Source organism: Heptranchias perlo, chromosome 18, assembly GCF_035084215.1.
Source record: "Heptranchias perlo isolate sHepPer1 chromosome 18, sHepPer1.hap1, whole genome shotgun sequence".
In the NCBI taxonomy this organism is placed as follows: domain Eukaryota; kingdom Metazoa; phylum Chordata; class Chondrichthyes; order Hexanchiformes; family Hexanchidae; genus Heptranchias; species Heptranchias perlo.
Genome location: NC_090342.1, coordinates 42,597,911 through 42,619,792, shown reverse-complemented (window position 1 = coordinate 42,619,792; position 21,882 = coordinate 42,597,911). Strand labels below are relative to the sequence as shown.

The following is a 21,882-nucleotide window of genomic DNA, read 5'->3' as shown; positions in this document are numbered from 1 at the left end:
TCGCATTTTAATTGTGAATTTAATTATCGATCTGCACACACAATTTTATTCAAAAGCACAGAGCAGTGACTGAATTACTGCTGCAATTTAGCACCGCCAACAATTAACACCACCTCCACACCAGCTTTTCTTTCACTGGAGCAGTAGTCTCTCCACACTCATCACAGTTTCACTGCACATTGTTGTTTGTACAGAAGTAACATACAGTCTGTAACATTGCAGCAGATTGACTCAACACTACTGGAATGGTTTACTGGAAGCTTGAAGCGTGTTTCAGGGGAAAGGGATATGTATGTGATCGTTGTTTCATTGAGTTACAGTCTTAAATTGAATGGGGGGAGGGGGCTTTTCGGTGACTAAAGACCCAGGGCAATATGATAGAAATACCAGAATAGTCTCAATAAACTGTGATAGATAGTAAATCTAGAGCAGCGGAAAGACGCTGCATTGAACCTGAATTGAATATTGGACTTGCTATTGTGCTGGTCCGCTTGTTTTGTTTCTGCTGAGCGCATTGCACAGTAATGTATCCATCCACAATTTGGAGTGTTTGCTCACTAGGCCAGTCGAGGAGAACTGGTCCCACCTACTTCTTGCCATACTGACTCCTGCGTGCAGAGAGACCCTTTGCAGGTGGTTGTGTCACACTGATTTGAGTTCACAGTATAACTCCAGACCAGTGCATTTAACTTCCTGCACACTCCTTATGTTGTTTTTCTGGTGTCCAAACAGGCATGCACAGAGCTGGTTGTTACGATCTGGAATTCACTGCCTGAAAAGGTGGTGGAAGCAGATTCAACAGTAACTTTCAAAAGGGAATTGGATAAATACTTGAAAAGGAAAAACTTGCAGAGCTATGGGGAAAGAGCAGTGAAGTGGGACTAATAGGATAGCTCTTTCAAAGAGCTGGCACAGGCATGGTGGGCTGAATGGCCTCCTTCTGTGCTGTATGATTTTATGATCTGTGGCTGACTTCACGTTCACACATCAAATACTGGTCTGAGACTGATAGCTGCAATATAACTGCAGCCTAAATCCACACTCTCCAAGGATAAAGAATCACGCTCCTTGATTTCTATGGTTCAGTCACATCGTGCATACATCTACACACTCGGCCATCTGTAAGAACAAGTCAATTTTTAAATAACAGTACTTGATTATTGTTGCAGATAAATTAATCAATTCTAGTTCCACTCTGGCCCCCCTAACGTTGCTGAATTAACTACCACCAAGCCACTGAATATTCCACGTTCACAATCGGCCCCTTCCCTGGGACGGAAATATTATAGAATTAGACTCTACTGTTCTGACTGAGTCCACATTCACACCCCATCTAGTTTTATATATTGAGTCCTAAACGTTACTGAACTGGACACTGGCATCTATGCTCCTGAAATTCATCTGCCTGTTGCTGAGTTGCTTGTCCAACTATCTCTTACATATTCCATGGCCAGTTCCCTCATGATTGGATATTGAAAGCTCAATAAACAGGTTTCTTTCCAGTCATCGGTAAGATGTCGAAAGAATTTATCTGCTGTTTATGATGGTCTATTGACCTGACATAACTAGGTCAATTCCACATTCAAACTCTGCCCATTCTGGTTCCACAAAACTAACTTCTAAAAGACCCGTTGCCTTGAAATAATTTGATCATCTCCATGCACTCACACTCATAGGACTATTGTGCAACAACATGAGTATGTCATGGGTGCATCCATAAAGATATCCACTGGCGAGGTTTTGTCTTGTTCAAATACAGACTGAACATTGGATAACATCTGCTGATTGGCTGCATCACACCACTTAATTCAGTTGCTTGTAGTTCAAGGCTGTGCCTAACTGTGGGTAGCAAATGAAAATAAATTCAACAGTTAAGATACTCACAAAAAGTAATTATAATACAGTATTATTAAAATGATAGTAACCTCTTTCTAAATATGTCATACAGACTCTGATCCAAATTAATGAAATAATATACAGCTAGTCAAACATAAACAATTGTCTTATTAAAATTATGTCCATGTTATTGCAGATATTGATCTATTTCTTGATGGATCCTGTTTCCACAGCAAAATAAACGCATCACTGGGGCTGACTGGCCCATTTTGCAATTGTAAAAAATTGTAATGATAAAGTTCATTGATCATCCAATGAGTGATATGTCTGATGTTTCTAGAGTGCAGTTATACTGTCCCATTTTAAACAGGAGGGGTACTTCTGCCTGTGTTTTCAGGACACTTCAAATTTAATGGCTTTACAAATGTACAGCTCTCTCCTGTAGGCAAGAGTTAGATTTGCAACTAAACAATATACATGAGGTGCTACCCATTGCAAGTAAAAGCTGCAGGTCTTAGATGGATAGTTACAGTGAAATGCAACCTAAAAAGTCAGTGTTAAAGCAGTCTGTGGACTACTGTTCATGGGCAAATAGAGTGAAACCAGCTAGCTATCTTGAGTTCTTTAGTTTAATAAACCCTGTCCTCAAGATCACTACATCAACACTGAATGACAGAGCTGTATTGCATTACCATTTTATGAGTGCTTATCAGGGGGTATCCATGTGTAGGCACTACATGCAAACCTGCACATTTGTTTTTATCTCCTATGAATGGAAAATTGACAAGGTGGTGTTCCAACAGCTGTTCTGCTGCCCCAAGAGATCTGGAAGTCACTGTTATTCCTTGATGATCTTCTCACCAAAGTCCTGGCTTCAGCCTTTCAGTGCTGTGGGCTAAAAAATAAATTTCCTGGTCTCGCCATAGATCAGAAATTCTCACATTCAGCACAGAGTGCACTCCTGGAGCAAGGCAAAGTCAGGAGTCGGGGTGGAGAAGATCATCAAGTAGGGAGGGTTGGAGAAGTAAAGTGCTTCTGTGAAGGGCAGCGAAATGCCTCCGTGAATTGGGGGAATTGGAGGGGAAAATATCTCTGAACTGGAGGGGGTGAAGCAGCTGAGGACCTCTGTGAACTGGGGAGTTAGAAAGGGAGTCACCTGTGTGACTGGTGGAGTATGTTGCTGGAGACAAAGCATATCTGTGAACTAGGTTGGCTGAGAAAAGGAGAATGATTGTCGAAGTAGCATTATGGGATGCGGTGGAAGTGTGCCAAGTTGATCTGTTGACTATGGATAAACCCAAAGTTACTTATTTTTTGATTTTTTTTAGATTAAATGTATCAACTATGAAATATAAATCTGTTTAAAATGAGCCAGAGTGGACCATTTTAATGTAAAAATTGAAGTGGCGGAGACAGGGGTTTGTGCAATTCTAAATTTGCTGCCTACCCAAAAAGGGAAATTAGAAGTGGAAAATAAATATGCAATTAACGTCAAACAGTTAGGTGTTTTTAATTATTACAGGTGAGCAGGGAATATAATATTCAGATTTTTCTCTTTGACCAAGAGAAACAATAATAATACTGCGTTTGTAGAATGGCAACATCTACAGAATGTGTTTGTCAGCTTGAATTTATTGTAAAACAATCCCACCTGGATTCTGTGCATCTTCCCCAAACTGAGAATTTGGTGCAGATGAACACATGGTAAATCTCATTCACACTGTAATCACAGGGGGGTATAAAATGACTCAATAGAGCCACACAAAGAAGAGTAAGAAGAGATCCAAATAATATGAAGTAAGAAAGATAAATTCCCATTAATGAGGCTTTCACACCAGCAGCCACTATATCCTAATGCAGCTTGAAAACTTTTGGTCTGTAGCTAATGGTTCAGACACTTACCCATATTTCTAAATCTATCCTAGGGTACGATATTGTCATGGTTATGTTACTGGGCTAGTAATCCAGTAGGCCTGGGTTAATAATCCAGGGAATGCAAGTTCAAATCCCACTGGAGTTTGAGAATTCGAAATCAATTTTAAAAAATTCAAAATAAAAAGCTGCTATCAGTAAGAGTGATCATGAAGCTGTAAAAATGCTTTTCAGGGAAGGAAACCTGCTACCCTTACCTGGTTTGGTGTGTATGTGACTACAATCCCACACTAATGTGGTTGACTCTTAACTTCCCTCTGAAGTGACCTAGAAAGCCATTCAGTTGGCTCACCACCACCTTCTCAGGGCAATTAAGGATGGGCAATAAATGCCAATCTTGCTAGTGATGCCCACGGCTCAAGAACGAATATATTTTAAAAATTGTACCAGCGACCTGGGACATCCAGCAACCAAGACACACGCCCCCCCGCCCCATGCATTTCCCTTTTCAATTCTATTATTTTAAGTGTATGTGAATGCAGATAACACTCCAGCAACACTATAGCTCTTTTCTGAGGATGCTTTTAGTTTTTGATGGAATTCACATTGGCACAGTAACTGAACATTTTCCTAGCATGTCACTTGGAGGAGTTGGATTGATGCAATAATGATGACATCATTGTGCACAATGGTATGGTAGTGTAACATGACTCGGGATATTTATAATGGTAAAAAAAAAACACAATACAATCGAATAGGAGCATCCAAATATTCAGCAGGCTAAAGAAGAACATCTTGTTCACCACTTAATATGTATGGGACAACCCCATCCTTGCACACATACGTTTGGTTTGTGTGAATGTGCATGTGTGAGAGAGAGAGTTGTGTTAATCACTAAAACAAGTCATTTTTTTCAGCGGCATTACAGGTGCCCCAAAGAATGTCACTTTTTTTCTCCATAATAGTCTCCTTGTTTTTAAATAACCCTCCTCCATCAGTGATAATATGAATGGGAAACTTCCATCTACACACACATTCACTATATATCTTCTTTCTGATCTCCATTGCATAACCCCCATTATCTGTTGTACCAGCACTGGTTGGGTGACCAGATCATGTAGTAATACCATCACTTTACACTATGGCATTGTGCATGGTGTAGGTCTTCTGGTGATTAACTCTGCCTCGGTTCACACGGAGTTGAGTAGTTCTATGCACAATGTTATTTTGTTTTAAACGCCCCACATTATCTTTTTTTATTCCATTTTTAAATGCTTCCCAAGATAATCCATTTCTGAAAAACATGGCAAACACAATGATGAATTCTGAGAGCATGTTAGAAAACTGTGGTGCAATTGAGGCACTCAGTTATCAAGAGTTACGCTTTAATGGTTTGTGAATATTACTTAAACTTTGAGATTGAATCAGAAGCTTTAATTTACCGTGTACTTAATTGTAAATAAAAGTTCCTATGTTGGTGCATACACTGTGCTAACTGCTTTCGTAGCAATTTGATTTAGAAAACACAGCAAGCCTGACCATTCCACTGTCACTACTCTCAAGTCAAGGTGAAGCAGAGCTCTCTACATGCCTGATGCAATTGATATGTAAATTCACTGGTTGGTTAGCTTTTTTAATAAGAGAAACAAAGAGGACAGGTGCCATCTCCTTTGTAACATTTGACACTTAAAGCCAGTACAGGATATCACCTGGGCAATTTTTAAAGTTTAATTTTAGAGTTGGCAAGTTAGTTTTAAAGTCTTACAACAATTAGTGCAAAGCTGAAGCTATATGAGATTATTTCCTCAAGGAGATCTCACACATGACACCAGTGATGAATTCATGCTGGTTTAATTGTATTTACAGTGAAATCTCCAATATCTGCCACAACTGGGGAATTCCATCCCTCTCCTCCATTAGAACCATAGGATCATAGAAAGGTTACAGCATGGAAGGAGGCCATTCGGCCCATCGAGTCCGCACCAGCTCTATGCAAGAGCAATCCACTACCTCGCCCTTTCCCCATAGCCCTGCAATTTTTTTCCTTTCAAGTACTTATCCAGTTCCCTTTTGAAGGCCATGATTGAATCAGCCTCCACCACCCCCTCGGGCAGTGTATTCCAGATCCTAACCACTTGCTGTGCTAGCAGTTTTTCCTCATGTCACCTTTGGTTCTTTTACCAATCACCATAAATCTATGTCCTCTGATTCTTGATCCTTCTACCAATGGGAACAGTTTCTCTCTATCTACTCTGTCTAGACCCTGCATGATTTTGAATACCTCTATCAAATCTCCTCGCAGCCTTCTCTGTTCCAAGGAGAACAACTCCAGTTTCTCCAGTCTATCCACGTAACTAAAGTCCCTCATCCCTGGAATCATTCTAGTAAATCTCTTCTGCACCCTCTCTAAGGCATTCACATCTTTCCTAAAGTGCGGTGCCCAGAACTGGACACAATATAACAGTTGTGACCGAACCAGTGTTTTATAAAGGTTCATCATGTCTTCCTTACTTTTGTACTCTATGCCTCAATTTATAAAGCCAAGGATCCCGTATGCTTTTTTAACCGCTTTCTCAACCTGCCCTGCCACCTTCAACGATTTGTGCACAAATACCCCCAGATCGCTCTGTTCCTGTACCCCTTTTAGACTTGTGCCCTCTAGTTTATATTGCATCTCCTCATTCTTTCAACCTAAATATATCACTTCGCATTTTTCTGCATTAAATTTCATCTGCCACATGTCCGCCCATTTCACTAGCCTGTCTATATCCTCCTCACTGTTTACTACCCTTCCAAGTTTTGTTTCATCTGCAAATTTTGAAATTGTGCCCAGTACAAACAAGTCCAAGTCATTAATATATATCAAGAAAAGCAGTGGTCCCAGTACCCCTGGGGAACACCACAGTACACCTCCCTCCAGTCCAAAAAACAACCGTTCACCACTACTCTCTGTTTCCTGTCACTTAGCCAATTCTGTATCCATGTTGCTACTGCCCCCTTTATTCTATTGGCCGCAATCTTGATGATAAGCCTATCATGTGACACGTTATCAAATGCCTTTTGAAAGTCCATATACATCACATCAACTGCATTGCCCTCAACTACCCCCCCCCCCCCTCCCATACTACCCCCCCCCCCACACCGCTCCCCGTTACCTCATCAAAAAACTCTATCAGGTTAGTTAAGCACAATTTGCCTTTAACAAATCCGTCCTGGCTTTCCCTAATCAATCCACGCTCGTCCAAGTGACAGTTAATTCTGTCCCAGATTATCGTTTCTAAAAGTTCCCCCACCACTGAGGTTAAACTGACTGGCCTATTGTTGCTGGGTTTATCCTTACACCCTTTTTTGAACAAGGGTGTAACATTTGCAATTCTCCAATCCTCTGGCACCACCCCCATAACTATCGATGTTTGAAAGATTATGGTCAGTACCTCCGCAATTTCCACCCTTACTTCCCTCAGCAACCTAGGATGCATCCCATCCAGACCGGGTGACTTATCCACTTTAAGTACAGCTAGTCTTTCTTTTATCAATTTCTTTATCAATTTTCTGAGACCAGAGTGACATGAGATGATGGATCTATCAGCAGATCCCAGTCTCAAGCCAACACTTGTAGCATAACAACTCTCAAATAATACAGTATTATCAAAACTAGGAAACATTGCTGATGAAGACATAACTACAATCAAGAAACTAAAACAACCAACAGTTGATACCCGAGAAAATCTGCACATAAAGGAAAAGTCTTCAGTGAATTTCTTTATCTGCCAGCAAATTCACTTGCTAAACTACTGTCAGAAGAAGAGCTCGTTTGGGCAATAGTTAGAGCAGGTAAACTGGCTACTGTTCGTACTTGCCCTTTCTTCACTGAGGTTAGTTCATTGACCAATAGTCAAATGTAATGGCCTTGACGTTACGGCATTAATACTTAAAGAGAACTGAAGGTTGCTTATTTGCAATTTAAGGTTATTTCAAAAGCTCTTTAGAAAGCAATTGAAGAAACATTCTTGGCTGAATGAATGCAGAAATTATTTTGACAATTGCGAATTTGATTTTTGTTCTACTTGTTTCTGGCAGTACAGAATTGAGGAACAGCCCAAATTTTTGATATTTTTTAAACTCAATATTGTACCATGTGTCTTTTAGGTTTCCTTGATTTAATGTATTTCTAAATGTTTTAAAATATGGTGTACTGTATAAGGAAAGCTTAATTGAAGGTTTCAATTATATAATTATATTGCATAAGTCCAGGAGTTTATGTGCCATTATGTTCATTTGATGTGTCCATAATGCAAATAGAACTCTAGATATTTTCTCTAAGTAGTGATAGGTGTTCCATGTTTGAGTGTGGTTCTGCAAGGCCCATACGGGGACCATGAAGAGATTGATTAGAAGATACAAAGGTTTTCTATCCCAATTTTAATTCATATCAGTACCTGGAGTGTGGGATGGGTGGCTTGTGTGGATGCCACCTTTGGCTTGGACAAGATTCTTTAGGACACAGCTGTGAATAGGTCAAAGGGCAATATGTCTTTCTCATGTCCTTTCAATGACAGCAAAGTCCCAATACAGGTGAAGCTTGTGGTGCTTTAACATGTGTGTCCAAATATTTCTCCATCGTGGTTTGCAATTCCTAGGACACAATGGAAAAGCTTCTTCAGATCCAAGAGAAAGCTGAGTGGACTTGTAACAAAAGTGGGAAACATTTGCAGGTAGGAATGGGCTCCAGCCTATACTGACTCATTACCCTGAAGGGAAGGTCAGTCTCACCACAGGAATAACTCTTTGCCAAAGTCCCTTACATGAGGACCTGAATTAAATAGCTGCTGATAAGTAAGCCTGGTACACAAAACTGGATTTGAATGTGTAGAACATATCAAACTGTGTGGAACATTTAAAGCTTTCCTATGTAGGTTCTTCCATCATGCTGAATTCAAATATACGTTATATTAGTGATGAAGAAATTCTGAGGCTGCAGAAAGGCCTTACCTGGAGGCCGCATATGTGAGCATGCACTCAAATCTAAGGTTCAGTGCTTTCCTTGATTGACTTGCAGAGAAGGAAATAGCTCCTGCTGAAGCTCTGCCCATCTAACTAGTAGAACCACTATTTGATGGTGTGTGGTGTGTGCACTTTTTTTTATTCGTTCATGGGATGTGGGCGTCGTTGGCGAGGCCAGCATTTATTGCCCATCCCTAATTGCCCTTAAGAAGATGGTGGTGAGCCGCCTTCTTGAACCGCTGCAGTCTGTGGTGAAGGTTCTCCCACAGTGCTGTTAAGTAGGGAGTTCCAGGATTTTGACCCAGTGACAATGAAGGAACGGCGATATATTTCCAAGTCGGGATGGTGTGTGACTTAGAGGGGGGACGTGCAGGTGGTGTTGTTCCCATGTGCCTGCTGCCCTTGTCCTTCTAGGTGGTAGAGGTCGTGGGTTTGGGAGGTGCTGTCAAAGAAGCCTTGGGGAGTTGCTGTGGTGCATCCTGTAGATGGTACACACTGCAGCCACAGTGCACCAGTGATGAAGGGAGTGAATGTTTAGGGTGGTGGATGGGGTGCCAATCAAGCGGGCTGCTTTGACTTGGATGGTGTCGAGCTTCTTGAGTGTTGTTGGAGCTGCACTCATCCAGGCAAGTGGAGAGTATTCCATCACACTCTTGACTTGTGCCTTGTAGATGGTGGAATGGCTTTGGGGAATCAGGAGGTGAGTCACTCGCCGCAGAATACCTCTGACCTGCTCTTGTAGCCACAGTATTTATGTGGCTGGTCCAGTTAAGTTTTTTGTCAATGGTGACCCCCAGGATGTTGATGGTGGGGGATTCAGCGATGGTAATGCCATTGAATGTCAAAAGGAGGTGGTTAGACTCTCTCTTGTTGGAGATGGTCATTGCCTGGCACTTGTCTGGCACGAATGTTACTTGCCACTTATCGGCCCAAGCCTGAATGTTGTCCAGGTCTTGCTGCATGCGGGCATGGACTGCTTCATTTTCTGAGGTGTTGTGAATGGAACTGAACACTGTGCAACACATGGATGTGGTGTGTCAGGTGGATGGTAAAATGCACCCTCAAACTGTATTGGGAGTTGTGCTGCTCATTGTGTCACCAAGGAGAAATTTAACTGACACCACTAAAACAGATTATCTGGTCATTATCACATTGTTTTGTGGGACCTTGCAGTCTGCAAATTGGCTGCCGCGTTTCTTACACTACAACAGTGTCTACACTTCAAAAGTATTTAATTGGCTGTAAATTGCTTTGGGACCTCCTGAGGTCATGAAAGGCGTTATATAAATGCAAGTTCTTGCTTTTTGATATCGACCTAGTAAGGACTCATAACTGTATTTGTCAATTGTCTAATGTCCAACTAGTGGCTGTCCTCCTTTGGTACAAGGTAAGCATGGTCTCTCTGGAGTTGAGTTGGCTCAAAGATGGCACACCTGTCAATGAGATATTGGAACCAAATCAATTCTCTGTGACAGACTTGGTAACTCAATACCTGAGCCAGCAGGTGTCCAGTACTCCAGGGTAGTGCTGGTGATTGACTAGCCAATCTGGCTCTTTGATACAACCTGGAGGGGTGGACCTGTCACTGGGAGCTGGGATTCTTCTCTCCCAGCTCCAAGTAATCCTGAAAGCTAATGGGTAGAGTGATCCCAGATGGACAAGTAGTGAGAAGGGTACAAGTGCTCTGCGCTGGTTTTAGACAATTAAACACCAGCTGCATCCCCTTCACACACTTGGGGCTCACCTAAGCTAGGGCTCTTACCAACCTATATCTTAATCTCACTGGGCTTAGTTTAGTGAAATGCACACCTACAAGGACAGAGTGTGCACTCCTTATCAGGCAAACAGGAGCTCTACTTATGTAGATTTCTTAGTCGTTTGGTTTGGAGTCTCAAGGATGGGAAGTGTTTCCATGTATGCCAGAAATATATGTTGACCGAAATAAACTATTTTTAAATGATGCAGCATCATCCAAAGTTACAGTGTTGGTTTCAATGCATGAAATACCTTTGCTGCGTTGAAAAGTGAGGTGGAAATTGTATTGTCTGGTTCCTTACCTATTTGCAAATCTATGTTGAAACGTGGAACAAAAATTTAAATAGAGCTTATGCAGCTGCAAAATACAGAACTGAGGAACTGCACGAATTTGAGACGTTTTAACTGTACTGATGATCCAATAATCCTTATTTCCAAACTCTCTCGTTTATTTAAAGATAGTCCTGCCCTTTATTATTTTAAGTTTCTGGCATAATTTCCCCCACCAGAAGCTTCATTTAAAAGTTATCAGAAGTTATTTTGCACTCCGCAGTGATTGAAGTTGATTTGAAAATGACGAACAAGTGGATGGGGCGCGCGTACAGCTGTAAGAAAAATAACAGGGACATTTCCTTCAAGATTATGAACCGGTATTCAATTCCCAGCGGTTTTTGTTTGGAATATACTGCAGGACGAACAATTCGAAGTACCTGACCCCCGAAACACATATCTTGTGTATACCTTGCCTCATTCGGTGGGGGGTTAGAAAGGGCACGCTGCACTCAAAGTCTGAAACTATATACTAAAAATATAGAATCTTTATACAAAAAACTAAAAGCGGCTCACAATTAATTGAGGGAGATTTTCTATAAATATGCTTAACTTGTCCTAATTATTCGGAATGAATAAAGGTTCCTTAACAGGTTCATGTGCAAAGCAACAAATGTGAATCTCTTCATTTTTATGCCTCAGTGTTGTGTGATTCTCCAATCTCCTGGATGACAATACTCAATCTAATTTAATGAAAGAATGAGTGTATCGGTGAAAAGTCATTAAAGAATGAGTCCACTGGCAGTTGCATTATGTAAAAGTGTACACACAGCCGCTGGGGAACACGGACGTGTGTGGTTCCAGGGGTGGGTGAATGGTTGAGCGGACGGTTGCCTTTGTAGGTCGTAGAGTAAAGAAGCAATTTCTACCGTTCGGTTATTTTGATGCAAACTAAGAAAAGTCACGTTTCTTTGCAGTTTGCAATGGCGGCTAAATGTTGCCATTACCATGGCAAGGACAACACTGATAAACACCCGAGCTACAGAAAGGCTGGTTTAGCATTGAACCCTGATGAGGATTAAGGACTTTTTAAAGCAGAAGGCTGGGGAATGATTATGCTTTCCAGTTCATCTCGTCTTCGAGAACTAAAGGAATTATACGTTTTATTTTTTTTTAAGAAATTAAAGCTTAACCGGCTGTGTGCTATTTATATCAGTCTAATCGGCTTTGTCGGGACGAAAATCAAATCTTTTATTTGGAGAATGGCGGAGTCGAGATCCCGATTTTGGCTCGAATCTTAGAAAATGTATTTCATATAAGGTGAAAACAAGTGAGCAACATCAGGGAGAGGAGGGGGATGAAGGGGACTCTCAAACCGATTAACTCCCTGATCTGATAATGAGAAGGAGGAAATGTCCATAAATTAGGACCGTTTATTCTGCAGGCATTCTGCCCAAATTATTTTCAATATATATTTCACACTTGATACAGGTCGCCACTTGACAAATAATCCGGAACTATGCACCATGCAATGTAAAATCTTTATTAATTATTCACCTACTGTCAAATATATTTGGACTTCTATTGTTCCTAATACAGTCTTTACAATAGTGACTACATTTAATCTCATCCAGAATTCATCTTTTCGCTAAACTGATCCTCACCATTGAAATTTAAGAAGCTCAGATGATGTAGATCCGTGTTACTAAACTCGATTTTACAAATGCAAAGAAAGTATTAGATTTTCAAAAGGGATTAAAAAATAGTTTTCTATAATTGTCGACGTTGCATCTAGAAAAAAAATCTTTGGAGAAAGTATCAAAATTTTAACATTATTTCCTCTTTTTTACGCTTGTGTACGACTAAGAAACAAGACGATTGCTGAATTAGTTTCTTTTTGACTTTCTGCCACGTCAAAGGGCGCGCACGGAAATAGCCCCAATATTGTGCTCCTAAACACACACACAATCACAATAACCCAGTATCATAGACATACTCTGGGAACAGACTGCTCCTCTGGGGTTGTAAAATAATCTTTTATCCTTGACGGAACATAGAGATTTACGGCAATGGCACAATATACCCACTTCAGTTAACTCCACCCACACAGGAGCTCTCACTGCCTGTTGCTTTCATCCTCAGCAACACGCGGTTTATGATAGTCCCTCGGTGCCCGCTGGCAATGCGATGTGAATGTGAAGACTGATTTCACTCATATCACGCGTTTCAGTGTTTTGATCGATGAATGGTTTTTATTATCATAAATTGTGATTTTTGGTTTATTTTAGTTTTTTCTCCGATCCAGTAGTAATGTGAGATCTTGCTTAAAGTAATTTAATCTCATTTAATTTACAATCGCACGTTATTTAAGAGAGGGGCATTATTTTTGGAACAAAAAGTGTCTCTACATTTTATACCAGCAGAAGAAGCGCTGGTTAATTGAATGTTGTGGGACCAGAGTACGAATCGGATTCTCCCCTCCCCCATCTTTCAGCTGTTTAAACTGAGCTGATATTGCTCAGGTGAACCCAAATCGGAGCTTCACATCATCCGTTGAACTTGATAGTCAAAGGGCTGCAATTAAAGTCTTAAAGCAAAGCCCATCTGTTCGTTCAGCCGTTGCTTTGCCCTCCCTCCGTTCCATTGTCACAGCACCGCCGAGACTGATCTCTTCGGCTGTGACCAGGTCGGAATCATCACAATTCAGCTCTGCAAACTTGCCGACTCGGCAAAAAAAACCCTGAACGATGTGTTTTTCTTTCTTTTCAAATATTTACAGCCATAATTACCTTATTGTTAGTATCAATGGGATTCCACAGACAGAAGGACTTCTGAGGTATCTCCTTACTCAATGTCCTTCACCATAGCAACACCTAACCAGGATTTCAGTTCCCTTTAGTATATAATGTATAGATTGTGTTATTTGTATTTTAGGATGTTTAAAATACAAATAAACATTTTGCTCAGTGTGGTTAATGCATTTTGCTGAGTGCATATCACACGATGCACCCATTACAGGGTTTTCAGTCGAGATAGAGAGGGGGAGGAGGAGGAGGAGGAGGAGGAGGGGTGGCAATATTGGTTAAAGAAACAATTACGCCTGTGAGGAGGGATGATATGTTAGAAGGATCATCAAATGAGGTCATATGGGTTGAGTTAAATAACAAAAAAGGGGCAGTCACACTGCTGGGAACGTACTATAGACCCCCAAACAGTCAGAGGGAGATAGAAGAACAAATATGTAGGCAAATTTCTGAGAAGCACAAAAACAATAGGGCAGTAATACTAGGGGATTTCAACTACCCTAATATTAACTGGGATACAATCAGTGCAAAAGGTATGGAGGATGCAGAATTCTTAAATTGCATTCAGGAGAACTGTTTTATCCAGTACATAACAAGCCCAACAAGGGGTTTGGGGGGGGGGGGGGGGAGCAGTTCTGGATTTAGTTTTAGGGAATGAAGCTGGGCAGGTGGAAGGAGTAGCAGTGGGAGAGCATTTTGGTGGCAGTGATCATAATCCAGTTAGATTTAGCATAGTTATGGAAAAGGACAAAGATAGAACAATAGTAAAAGTTCTAAATTGGGGAAAGGCCAATTTTACTAAGCTGAGAAGTGATTTAGCAAAAGTGGACTGGAAACAGCTACTTGAAGGTAGTGTTTGAGCAGTGGGAGGCATTCAAGGGTGAGATTCAAGGGGTTCAGTGTAAACATGTTTCCACAAAGAAAAGGGTGGGACTGCCAAATCTAGAGCCCTCTGGATGACAAGAAGCATACAGGGTAATATAACGCAAAAAAGGGAAGCTTATGTCAGACACCAAGAGCTCAATAGTGCACAAAGCCTAGAAAGTGCAGGGGTAAAATTTAAAAGGAAATTAGGAAAGCAAAGAAAGGGCATAAAATATACTGGCAAGTAAAATTAAGGAAAACCCAAAAATGTTTTATAAATACATAAATTGCAAGAGGATAACTAAGGAAAGAGTAGGGCCTATGAGAGACCAAAAAGGTAACCTGTGTGTGGAGGCAAAAGATGTGGGTATGGTTCTTAATGAATACTTTGCGTCTATCTTCACAAAAGAGAGGGACGATGCAAAGATTGTAGTTAAGGAGGAGGAGTGTGAATTATTGGATGGGATAAATATAGTAAGAAAGGAAGTATTAAGGGGTTTAGCATCTTTGAAAGTAGATAAATCACCAAGCCTGGATGAAATGTATCCCAGGCTGTTAAGAGGAGCAGAGACTCTGACCATTATTTTCCGATCCTCCCTGGCTACAGGCATGGTGCCGGAGGATTGGAGGACAGTTAATGTTGTACTGTTGTTTAAAAAGGGAGAAAGAGATAGACCGAGTAATTACAGGCCAGTCAGTCTAACCTCGGTGTTGGGCAAATTATTGGAATCGATTCTGAGGGACAGCATAAATCGTCATTTAGAAAGGCATGGGTTAATCAAGGACAGTCAGCGTGGATTTGTTAAGGGAAGGTGGTGTCTGACTAACTTGATCAAATTTTTTGAGCAGGTAACATGGAGGGTCGAAGAGGGTAACACATTTGATGTAGTGTACATGGATTTTAGCAAGGCTTTTGACAAGGTCCCACATGGCAGGCTGATTAAAAAAGTAAAAGCCCATGGGATCCAAGGGAAAGTGGCTAGTTGGATTCAAAATTGGCTCAGTGGCAGGAAGCAAAGGGTAATGGTTTTTGCGACTGGAAGGCTGTTTCCAGTGGGGTTCTGCAAGGCTCAGTACCAGGTCCCTTGCTTTTTGTGGTATATATTAATGATTTGGAGTTGAAAGTGGGGGGCTTGATCAAGAAGTTTGCAGATGATACAAAAATTTGCCGTGTGGTTGATAGTGAGGAGAAAAGCTGTAGACTATAGGAAGATATCAAAGGACTGGTCAGGTGGGCAGAAAAGTGGCAAATGTAATTCAATCCAGAGAAGTGTGAGGTAATGCATTTGGGGAGGGCAAACAAGGCAAGGGAGTACACAATAAATGGGAGGATACTGAGAGGTGTAGAGGAACAAAGGGACCTTGGAGTGCAAGTCCACAGATCCCTGAAGGTAGCAGGACAGGTAGATAAGGTGGTTAAAAAGGCTTACAGGATACTTTCCTTTATAATCCGAGGCATGGAATATAAGAGCAGGGCGGTTATGTTAGAACTGTATAAAACATTGGTTAGGCCACAGCTTGAGTACGGTATACAATTCTGGTCACCACATTACAGGAAAGATGTGATTGCACTAGAGAGGGTACAGAGGAGATTTACGAGGATGTTGCCAGGGCTGGAGAATTTTAGCTATGAGAAAAGATTGGATAGGCTGGGGTTGTTTTCTTTGGAACAAAGGAGGCTGAGGGGAGATTTAATTGAGGTACATAAAATTATGACAGGACTAGATAGAGTGGATAGGGAGGACCTATTTCCCTTAGCAGAGGGGTCAGTGCCCAGGGAGCATAGATTTTAAAGTGATTGATAGAAGGATTAGAGGGGAACTGAGGAGAAATTTTTCACCCAGAGGGTGGTGGGATTCTGAGACTCACTGCCTGAAAGGGTGGTAAAGGCAGAAACCCTCAACTCATTTTAAAAGTACTTGGTTGTGCACTTGAAGTGCCCTAACCTACAGGTGCTGGAAAGTGAGGTTAAGCTGGATAGCTCTTTTTTTTTGGCTGGCACGGACACGATGGGCGGTAACTTTCTATGATTTTATGATGCGTCCTACTTTTTTCTTAGTGGATATTTATATTATACAGGAGCATGCTCAGAATACAACTGAGGCTCCACATCTATATCTATCCATAGAGAGATAAATAGTTTGGATTTCTTAAAACTTGTCTGTATTTGGACTCTCTTGCAGTCCCCTTTATATCCAGATTAAAATGTACCCAAAAAGTGAAGGGGAAGATAAGGGTTTGAGTGAAAAGTGCAAACTAACATCAAAAGTACAAAGTTGTGAATTCTGAAAATGAGCAGTTGTTTTCACCAATAAATGATGTATGTACATTGCACGTGATTGGTATCGGGTAGTCCCTGGCATTTGTAGATTTTGGCTGGACGTGTTCACCGTTTCGCTACAAATAGCGACCGGACCGATTCTGGTCAACAATTGTTGCTAAATATCTGACTTTATAGATCGTTAAGTCCTCAAGAAAAAGTAGGAAGCATCGTGTGATGTGCACCGAGCAAAATGCATTGACCGCCACATAATGTAAGCGCTACTTATATCAGCAGATGAGTTTAGTCGCTGCAAAAATAAGGGCTTCTCAACCTGTCACTCAGATCTACCTGCACGATGAGTGGAACAAACACTCTTGGCAGGTCTAATGGAGGGTAAGAATCGATTTAGCTTTTAATAAGAACCATTGAGACATTGGATCACCCTCTGTCTTGCGTTAAAGCCCTTTGGTTTGGGGTAAGGTGCTGCTTTCACTTACCTGGTTTGGCTCCCCTTCACGGTCCACCTCGCCAACCTGCATCCCCCTAGACCTGCCTGGGCTGCGGTTTGTCAGGAATCTCGAGCTAGCAGATCAAAAGGATCCTTTCAGGGAGCGACGATTGCACACAGGAAACCCGAGCAAATATCCCGCCCCTCGTATTGGCGGCGCTGTAACTGGCTGGCCGAGTCCTTCCGCTGTCCTAACGCCGCAGAATCATCGTCTGAAAACCTGGGTCTTAAGACCTGGAAACCTAATTTACACCACGGGCTCTTCTTGTTCAGCTTTCCGAAAGACGTTGTCAAAATGCTATTTTTTTTGTTCAAATCGCAATTCCACCTCCTGCACCAGGCAATTTAAACTCTACCATTTACTGTGTTAGAATTGAACCTAGAAGCGTGCTAAATGTCTGATTGGTACAATTTCTTGGTGGTTTTGCTCTGTGGAATTTAGATCGTATTTGCTGGTCTCATTGCTTGAGATTTCCATCTCTAAATATTACACCAGCAGACACTTTCCCCCACTGTCCCTCTACAGAAAAAAACACAGCTTGTATATTTGAGTGATTTGTCATTTATAACACTGGGTAATTATCCCAGGAAATCTCTTATAGGACACGCAGCCATTACGTTGGCAGGATGTGTGTATTTTTGCAACTTTCCAGTTCGTGGCCAGGTCTTACTCAGTATTTTGCTGTTAAAGGGCTTTTATTATATTTTTAATCAAAATGTATGTCTCAAGACGAAACTAATACGTGAATTTATTGACAACAGAGATGATAAATATATAAAATATGTTTAAATAGTATCCGGTTAATGCTTACCCAGAACTATTCTAAGGTTAAGCAATTTTGCAAGTTGAAGGTTAACTAAACCAATGTCTGAGAATTTCCCACTGAGCCTTTATCCCATTACTAAATCAGAATTTTCTGAGGTTGATCGAATTTCAGAGACTCGTGTTTTACTTCGAAAGCGAGAAAAAAATTGAGGTCTGATATTTTAATTTACTTAGCATAAGTGCATTGGTATTTATCAAGCACGCATATATATTAGGTTTTTTTTTGTATTCGTTTATGTTTTAGGAAAAGTGTTCAAAGGGAACAGATATATTTTGCCTATGTCAGTTTAAGTTACAATCAGAGCTTTCTGATGGGCGGGTTTGACGATTTTAAACCACTTTTACACTGCGCCAATGAGTTTCACATCCACATTTTAGTGGAAGAGCATCTTTAAACCGTGTGTACAGATATCTGCTGAGAAGAGCTGTCAGATCCGAGTGCTCACATTGCCGACCCCAGGGAAAAATAGAGCCACATCACGCTTTTAACATCAACAAAGGGACAATTGACTCTCTTGTCAAAGGTAAGTTTTAAAAAGTTCCTAGCAGGTCCAGCAAACTTCTAAAATGTGGTTTTGCACTGGAAGGCAGCGATACCACTCAGTGTGAAATCTGAGTGGTGTGAGGTTACATCACAGAAGTGGTCTCATACTTCTAGCCTTTAGTGTGATCCGCACTCAGATCACCGATCTCACCTGGCGATCAGCCACGTGCCAATGCCATCTAAACTTCCTCACACCATTGCAACCAGTGGTGTAACTGGCCCATGAAATGCACTGCGAGTGACTTTACAACCGAATTATAGTACCATTTGTTGTCCAGGCAACGCCAAAGTCACTTCCCATTGGCACGTTGTGTCCTTGCCTGTCATTCCAGTCTGAAGCAGCTCAAACTGAATTTACGCCTTGACCGTAGTCCATTTACACTGCAGCTAACGGCGTGAGACCAGTAGCTACAGTGAGGGTTTCAACCCTATTTACTCTTGCCTGGCTGACTGAAACTCTAACAGTTCTGTACATGTCTGGATTTGTACATGTGCATTGCTGGCTGTTTAAAAAAACGTTTAGAGAGCACTCAGGGGAGACTCTGTGTATCTTAACATTTAAATTATTGTCAGTTACATCTAAAAAGTGCCCAGAGGAGCTAATGCACCCCCCGTGCACCGTGTAAACCAGATATGGCACCCATCGGATTTATACTCCGTGCAAACCTCAGCGGTGAGAGACAGGAAGTCTCGCTCGGTTTGCCTGGAGTCAGATCGGCCCCCAACTCTGGATTTACTCTACAAATTTGGATGCAAAATGGAAATTGCTTGAGATCTGCGCTAAACTTGTAGTACCCTGCATGTTGTCTCGCATTGCTTCAGCTTTGCATCAGCTGCATTGTAACTACAGCGAGTGAAACAAGCGCTATAAAGTTTAAAGGCTGTCCCAAACGACAGTCCAGGATGTTTTTAGCTTTATTTTTTTAGCCTTTTTTAATGCTTACAGCGGGTTGACTATCCCACAGACTCTTGACTAAACTTAAAATTTAACGGTTATTCGAACATCAGTAAATTAAGCATAGCCTTTTTTTGCAAATACACTTACAGTAAACTCCAATTTGCCTGGCTATAGAACCATGTGATAATAGTAAAGTTATTCGGGTATCCTTGTCCCAAATTGGTATAAGCAGGTACCAGCCTCAAACTGTAATATAAATGCTCCTTTTAAGTAGAGTTTAAATGGACTGAACTGACTGGGAAACCGTCTAACTCCGACCATGGCCTCTGTTTGCGATACTCTGCCTCCCTGCGTAACAGACTCCAATACAATTTTATACAAGTATCGCCTATCCTAACTCCCCACATAATACTTGGTAGATTTTAGGACCTTGGTAGAGTCTGAAAGGTCTTTTGTCCCACGCCTGCACGGGAGATTAAAACAATGACATATAAAAATGTACAAACAAAAGCCTCCAGACACCCACTACAGGGGGAAACTGTGCCTCGGGTAAAGCTTCATGGGGCAATATACTGTCTCAATCGCTGGAACTACAGCAAACCCCAGCAGAACTTAAGTAGCCAAATAAAAGAACAAAAGGGCTAACCGTTTGGAATCATTGACGACCGCACAAACGTCGGCTCCAATCAGCATCTGAAAGAGAAAGATAAACTAAAGTTTAGGGTGTGGCGTTCAGCAGCACTGTTCCAATTCTAATCGAAGGTTACACCCGACACTCGGCTAGTTCTGCTGAAGGATTGCCACCCCATACCTCAACCTATCTTTCTCTTTCAGATGATGACAGCGCTGCTGTGTATTTCCAGCATGTTGTGTCTTGGTTTCAAATTTACAGCCTTGGTAGTTTTCTTTTACCCACTTTTGGGTTCAGTGCCTTTTCCCGTCTAAATTGAAAGAGCATTTCGATTAATGAACGTCTATTTATAATATTATAATGGAAATGGTAGCAAACGATAATACAAACTATATCACCATGTTATAATGTCAAGCAAAAACACATTTTAAAACATGAACCCTTGTAAAAGAATATAAAGCCATCAGTCGAGTATATATTCTGAGATTTGCATTGGGACTGTTGTAATCCTGTTTCAATTGATGCTTCCAGTAACGAATTCGTTCTTCACTAACGAAAATTATTAATTCACAGAAACTACAGGCAGGACCTCCTATCCTGGAAAACGGATTTTCGAAAAAAAAACTAGATATTCTTATCTCAGTAACTCACTTATCCGGTACTGAAATTAGAATATCTAAACATTTTTTTCTAACTAAATGTTGCTACTTTTACACGCTCAAATCCGGACTTACAACCGTTTACCACCATTTCAGCAAAATTTATATCGTGTCTTTCACGACCTCAACGACCCAAAGCGTTTTACAGCCAATGAAGTACTTTTGAAGTAGTCACCGTAGTAAGAAACGTGGCAGCGCGCAGCAAGGTCCCACAAACAGTAATGAGATAATGACCAGATAATCTGTTTTAGTGATTTTGGTTGAGGGATAAATATTGGCCCAGGAAATAGTCTTGTCGACTTTATGTGTGAGCGGGTGAGTAGTCTGACAGAATCCAAAAGTATTTAAGATTGGAAAAATTCTCCATATTGGTAACACGTGTTAATCCTAGCTTGTAATTTGTGCTCGGGAACAGTCCCACTCTTTTAGGTGTCAAATATACCGGGTACTTGGTTTCAGACAATTGTTTTATTGTATCTTTTGTCAACAAGTGTTCTGCAGCAAGGGCGTATAAAAACACCGCGGATTCGTCCAAACCTAAATTGAGTTATTGACTGACATTCACTCCTGTCAGAAATGAGCAGGATTTAAACCGTTCGGCGTCTGACAGAAACGACAGCAGAAATTAATCGAGGGCTTTGAAAGCTCCTCGGGGCTTGTGCGAGGAGTTGGGCCGAGGTAATGCTCAGCTCGGCTCCACTGACTGGCTCGTCACCTTGTTCCGATGATTGGCGCTGGTGTCAGTCAAACGCCCAACAGCCTAAACCCGCTCTCCAGATTTGACGGGAACTGCCAGGCAGAAGGAAGGGATTGCGAATAAGGAGGCGCCTCTTTCCTTGGGCGGGCGGGAGTCGGGTCTCCAGTGACAAGCAAAACTGAACGCCAGCCCACTGACAACACACACAAATAAAAACTTTCATTGCCGACTGCTGCAAGTGAATTATTGGACTTTATCTCCTCATCTCCAGGAGGTAACATGAGCAAGATCTGAGGAGCGTTATTGGCACAACACGTTTTAAAGGGCAGTGGTTGGTAGGATTGGTTGCTGACTCTCACGGAGGCTGCCATAAGCTTGCAGTGTGCTGATGTTTTGTATTTCCGTCCAAATCTGTAACAAGGAGAAAAGGGGCGTCTACAAACACACACAC

General features: G+C 41.4%; 1 long non-coding RNA gene across 1 annotated transcript; it reads right to left on the bottom strand.

Moving 5' to 3' along the window:
• Nucleotides 1-17,282, bottom strand: LOC137335008 (uncharacterized). The gene is made up of 3 exons (XR_010966299.1): nt 17,166-17,282; nt 1,669-1,839; nt 1-1,119 (listed from the first exon to the last, which is right to left on the bottom strand). It is a non-coding gene; the product is annotated as an uncharacterized lncRNA (long non-coding RNA).
• Between the last annotated feature and the right edge of the window lie 4,600 nt (nt 17,283-21,882).